This window comes from Eurytemora carolleeae, unplaced genomic scaffold, assembly GCF_000591075.1.
Source record: "Eurytemora carolleeae unplaced genomic scaffold, Eaff_2.0 scaffold1508, whole genome shotgun sequence".
Classification (NCBI taxonomy): domain Eukaryota; kingdom Metazoa; phylum Arthropoda; class Copepoda; order Calanoida; family Temoridae; genus Eurytemora; species Eurytemora carolleeae.
Window position 1 is genome coordinate 32,692 of NW_019397424.1, and position 6,347 is coordinate 39,038.

Below are 6,347 nucleotides of genomic sequence, written 5' to 3' on the forward strand. Positions count from 1 at the left end.
CCACCCTCCTCCTCCGCTGATTAAACTGAAATAGTGAAAGTGAAAATTTAACTTAATTGTTTTTAAAACAAGGCATTTCCGGCTTTCCCCCTCTCTCTCTCTTTGAACCGGAAGTAGGGTTTTCAACTCGAAACCTCGTGTTATGCAGACCGGAAGGATGCCAGGAGATGAAACAATTCTAGTCTATAATAATAGTTCTGATGATCAAAAAAACGTTTCATTTACTTTTGAGGAAATTTATCACACATAATGTTGTTTTTTTTGTAGGGTGGTTGAGTGACTTTATCGCACTACAATATCACCCTGTTATTAAAATTTTAAATTTCAATCCTAATCGTTGAACGGGGATAAAGTTACTTTATCAACCCTACAACAGGGCGATAAAGTAATTTCATCGACAAGATGAATAAAACTATATATGTTGTTGTAATGGGTATCATGCGTGCGAAAAGGTTTTGCTGTGTTGTTTTCCTTTTTTTAGGTTGTTTTGGCCCATTTCATGCCTTGTCACACTTTGCCTTGGTAACATTGTTCCTTGGAAACATTTTGCCTTGATTAAATTTTGCGTTGGTATCATTTTGCCTTGAATAATTAAACAAGGCAAAATGTTACCAAGGCAAAATGCTACCAAGGCAAAATGTTGCCAAGGCAAAATGCCTTAGCCTTTTCCGTAGCCCTTTATATGCATATTTTAACACTGTTTAGCATTTGTTGTTAGCTTTGGTTTTAAAGAAGTAATTGGCAAAATTCTCATCGATTTTTGCTTGAAAGCGTGGATGAGACCTTTAAATCTCAGTGAAACAATGAAACAATTTGTCTTGAAAAATATATTTAAAATTATTGTAATCTCTGTTTGTTTGTTTATATGTCCGATCATAACTCGGAAACCCCTTAACCAATTTGCCTCAAGTTTTTATTGGGTAACTCTGTAGTAAATGCCCTACTCCAATAGATCATTTTAGACCAGTATCAATCCAGGTACAACTCAATCCCTCTCGTAGGTCTACGGGGCATAAGAACTAATCACTTCAATCAAGCTTAATCCTGACACAACTTTATATGTACCTTAATTCAATCCCTCTCGCTATGATCGGCGAGGTATAATAACAAATCAGTTCCACAATACTTTACTATCAATGTCAATCCGGACACAACTTTATCTGTATCAGTTTCTTACTATCAATGTCAATCCGGACACAACTTTATCTGTATCAGTTCCTTACTATCAATGTCAATCCGGACACAACTGTATCTGTATCAGTTCCTTACTATCAATGTCAATCCGGACACAACTGTATCTGTATCAGTTCCTTACTATCAATGTCAATCCGGACACATCTTTATTTGTATCAGTTCCTTACATATCAATGTCATTCCGGACACGACTTTATCTATATCAGTTCCTTACTATCAATGTCAATCCGGACACGACTTTATTTGTATCAGTTCCTTACTATCAATGTCAATCCGGACACAACTTTATTTGTATCAGTTCCTTACTATCAATGTCAATCCGGACACGATTTTATCTGTACCAATTCCCAATCTAAATCTATTATTCAAGAAAGTGATTCTCGTTCGCTAACCAAGAAGAATTACTCTCTCATCGTAATCAAAGCGAGCAGCTAGGTTAGGTTAATCGCAATACAAGTTTTGCGTTGCTATTTACAAGCGCATTTTTATTTACAGACAATGTACAATGTAACATATCCAGGTATGTTAAGGTTTACAAATATAGGGTTTGCTACGATATGTGCAAAAACTCGGTAGAACTGCGAGTTATGGTCTTACACTGGTTTAATAGTTTGCAGTTGAGTAGGTTAACTTTTATCGGGAAAACTTAGTATTCTGATTCTTGATGGTGTAAACCTTTAATATTATAAACTTTGACTTTCATCCATAGCAGAATACACACAGTGTTAAATATATTAGAGCTGTGACACCAGGTTGTAAAGATATAAGAGGATTATAGTTTTGAAGTTGCAGGCGAGCAATCAGTTCCTTTCTAAATATATTGCATACATTATATACTCTCCTACATTCAGCAGAACTCTCCGGTATTTCATTCAGTCAGAACCAAACCATTAGTGATGACACACTGCCTCTAAATATATAGATATATGTATGTATATATATATTTATGTCTATATATATCATATATAGATAGATAGATATAAAGATAGATACATATATAGATAGATAGATATAGAATAGATATAAAGATAAATACATATATAGATAGATAGATAGATAGATAGACAGATAGATAGATAGATTATTTACCTTAAGATAAAAGTTGTAACAAACTACGTAGTGCACAATTAAGATCATTTTCAAGTATTATTTTCACAGACATTTTGTCTCATAAGATACTTAAATGTTAAGTTGTCAAGTTAAAAACTTTTTCTTTAGTTTCTCTCTAACTTATTTTTAATGAAACTTTAACAATTTTTAACAAAAATACAGAGCAGGGTTTTTTATCTTTCCGTTCAAAACCTAACTTGGGATTCAGAATTCTTGTAAAAACTAAATTTAATTTAGTTTTAGGATTTCATTTTTCTCGATGTTTAATAAGAAAAGTTTTAAATAAAAACCGACCAATTTTGAAAGTTTTGCATTCTGCAGTTGAAAATTTAGTTGCACGGGAATTGATTAAAATTTTTAGTAAAACTTGCTGCAATCCCAATTTTCTGCTTTAGCTTTAAACAGAAGTAAATATTGTAGATATTTACAAAATAGAAGATATTGTAAATATTGTAGATATTAAAAAAATAGAAGATATTGTAGATATTTACAATATCTTCTATTTTGTAAATATCTACAATATTTACAAAATAGAAGATATTGTAAATATTGTTGATATTTACAAAATGGAAGATATTGTAAATATTGTAGATATTTACAAAATATTTGTAAGCACAAATTATAAAGTTGTAAGCACAATTATAAAGTTGTAAGCACAATTATAAAGTTGTAAGCACAATTATAAGTGACCAACCAATAAATTATGTCAATACCCAATTTACAACGGTTCCCTTTGAAACCTTAAACTGATCACATATGTTGAAGATAACGTCACTTTTTTCTGTAAGTTTCTCTATTGATTCTTGTAAGGAAGGAATGCGCATGTCACTTTCGCAGAGAAGCCGCAAATGATAATATCTAATCCATGCTTAATCAGACAAAGCTTATAAACGTATCGTTGTAAATGGCCATCTTTGCATGGAGGGTCACTTGAAATGACACTTACAGCCCCTTTAAAAGATATATTACGGGCAAATAAAGAAAGCAACTTACAATTCTTCCTAAAAAGCTTCAAAGTATTTCCTCACAAGAAAGTAATTTATATATATAATAGAAAAATAATAAGTATTTAAATAATAAATGAATTGTAGATATTGACTGAGTATGACAAAATGATTTATTTATTTATGTGTTACTAGCTGAAGGGCCCAGCGTTGCCCGTGGAAAAAAAATTTGAAATAAAAAATCAACTTTTTTAGCCTATAACACCCCCTGGCCACCCATGAGTGTCTACAAAACTTTCAGCCCATTCGGTCCAGCCGTTTTGCAACATATATGAACGTCTTGTTTTATTATATAGATATTATTCCAATAATAGTCTAATAATTGTCCAATAATTAATATTTTTTAGTTTCGCTGTCTGTAAAATATATGATTTCAATTATTGTCCAAAAAAATTCAATCATGAAAACTTGGATTTATAAAGCCAAATTTTTTGGAACTATTACTATTTAAAAAGATTATACCTAATGAAGAATGCTAGTCGTGATAAGAAATTTTGAGATATCTGAGGAAAACTAAAAAAACATAGTTTTCCTCAGATATCTCAATAATTTGATGGTTTTTGGTATAGTGTGGACCATATAAAATGCTCTAAATTTAACAAAGAACAATTTTTATTTCTTGACTTTTGAGTAAAAACGCATTTTTTAATGGCACCAATCAATTAAAGATTTTTTTAGGCAAAAACTGGATTTTTCTGAAAAAAACTTGGAAATAAGATAACCTATAAAGATATTAAGATGTATTAGACCAACCCAAATGAGACCTTCATGTATCTAACTAAAAAAAATTTTTTTTAACATTTACCAATAATGTATTCAAGCTAAAAACAAATGTTGTTAGTTTGGCTAATCAAAACTATTTGATCGCTACTTGGACTGAAATTTGCGATTTTATTTCTGCAAATATCTAACCAAAGACAGTAAAAAAGGGGTAGCAGAGCCCTTTTTTAAATTTTCAGTTTTTAAGTACCCCTTTTAGAGGAATTTTCATAAAAGGTCGGATAAAATTTTACATTTTACTCCAAAACCCTGAGAGCAGCCAACCCTCCCGCATTTCGGTATTAAAGGGAGTTTTTGCGAAAAATGAAAGAGGGTATAGGTTCCAGGGTGTAAAAAGAAAAAGTTCTGACCTCTGTAGGGATTAAATTAAAATTTTTTTTACTTTTTTTTTGGACACTCGTTAGATTAATAAAGAAACCGACATTCCGTTGTCTGGAAATAGAAAGAAAATTAATTATTTAAGCAATAGTCCTAAATATTAGAAAATGGACCAAAAACATTATTTCCTTTTACTTTTTGCCTGGCAGGGGGGGGGGGGGTGCTCTGATCTGAGATTCTGACATTGCTCAATATTCTTGATTCAAATTGATCAATTCTAAAACATATTCTTTCATTTTAAATTACTTCTTTTTATCAAATTTGAAATAGAAAAGTTCACTAAATTGGAAAGCTCTTTGCGAAACACAAAGAATGAGACTGTAAAGACGACCTGAAACTCCGAAATCCAAAATTTCTTTCTTTCAGAAACCAATTTTTTTTCAAAATTTTATTTTCATAAATTCCACGGGCAACGCTGGGTACTTGAGCTAGTATATAGATAAGTCCCTGCTAATTAGAATAATCATTAATTATTTTTTCTCACGTTTTTACTACATACATAGGTTTATCTCTCCTTTATTCATTAATCCCCAGGGCCCACCCTCCCCCCTCCCCTTAGGTTCCCTCACCCCACAAGTTTTGTTATTGATTGATTGAAATTACATTATTACCAATTTTAAAAATTTGTTCATCATCATTTCTACTGACAAACTTGTTTACCCAGATAGGAGGAGGATTATTTATTTATACCAAACACTTTAAATTTAAAACATCACTTTCCCCCCCCCCCCCCCCTCAAATTTTCCTGCTTTCCTCTATTTTTCCTGTTCTTTAATTTCCATCCAATCAGTGTAATCATCCATACTTTTCCTTCAGACTCAATTTAGTTTACTAAACAAATTATCATTTTCGTAGTTTTCTCATAGCTTCTCCTATTCCAGGATATATCCCAAAGGAGTCACGCGCAGTCGGTGATGAACAGGCGCTCTCTCTCTGTCTTGTAATTCAACACCGACTGCGCATAACTCCTTTATGCGTTTGCCTTATGGTTATTGTGAACGAAAAACCCCTAAATCTTGAAAAGACGACATATAATGTTTTTTTTTCTGTTATTTTTAATAATCTATGTTCCCGTCCTATCAGCGTAATCATCTATAACTATTCCTTATATGCTGACTCATTTTTTACTAGATAAATTATTATTATTTTTATTCCTTTTTTTATAAACTGTAATCACAATTTGCAATATAATACTAGCCATCTTTTTATTTCCTTAATTTTAGCTCTCAAATTTTTCGCGGATTTTTCTGCTGCTTGACGCTTTTTCAAAAATTTTAAAATATCAACGTAATTTAAATTTTTTACGGTCGATAAATCTTCCCTGGAGTTGCCACACAACAACTGTGGGCCCAGTCGATTTAGTCGTATTAATATTTATTGTATACAAACGAACAGACATCCAGACAGACAATCAATATACATCTATTTATAGCTTTAATATATTTTGATGAATGAGATGTTTTCAGAAAAATGTAAACAGTTTTAAAGATTTCCAAATGGAATGTTCACCACTAATATCTTTTATCCTAGTTATCGTAATTATAAGTAAGTACTTAACTAAGGTCTTACTAATTTCATCATCATCATCAAGCCACAGGGTGTCCCAAAAATATGAGAATTGATAGACAACTTATGAATATCGTCTTTAATTTCTGATATCGATAAATGACATGAAGTGCATCTAATTCAGATTGAACGTCTAAAGAGCTTTTCAAAATACGGTTTAGCTTATTTTTATCTTTAAAATTGACGGAGATATTAAACGTTTATTTTTTTGTTGATTTTTATCAACTGGAATCTGGACAAATTTCCTAATATCTCCGTCAATTTTGAAGGTGACAAAATGGTAAACCACATTCTTAAAATCCCGAAATTACTAGT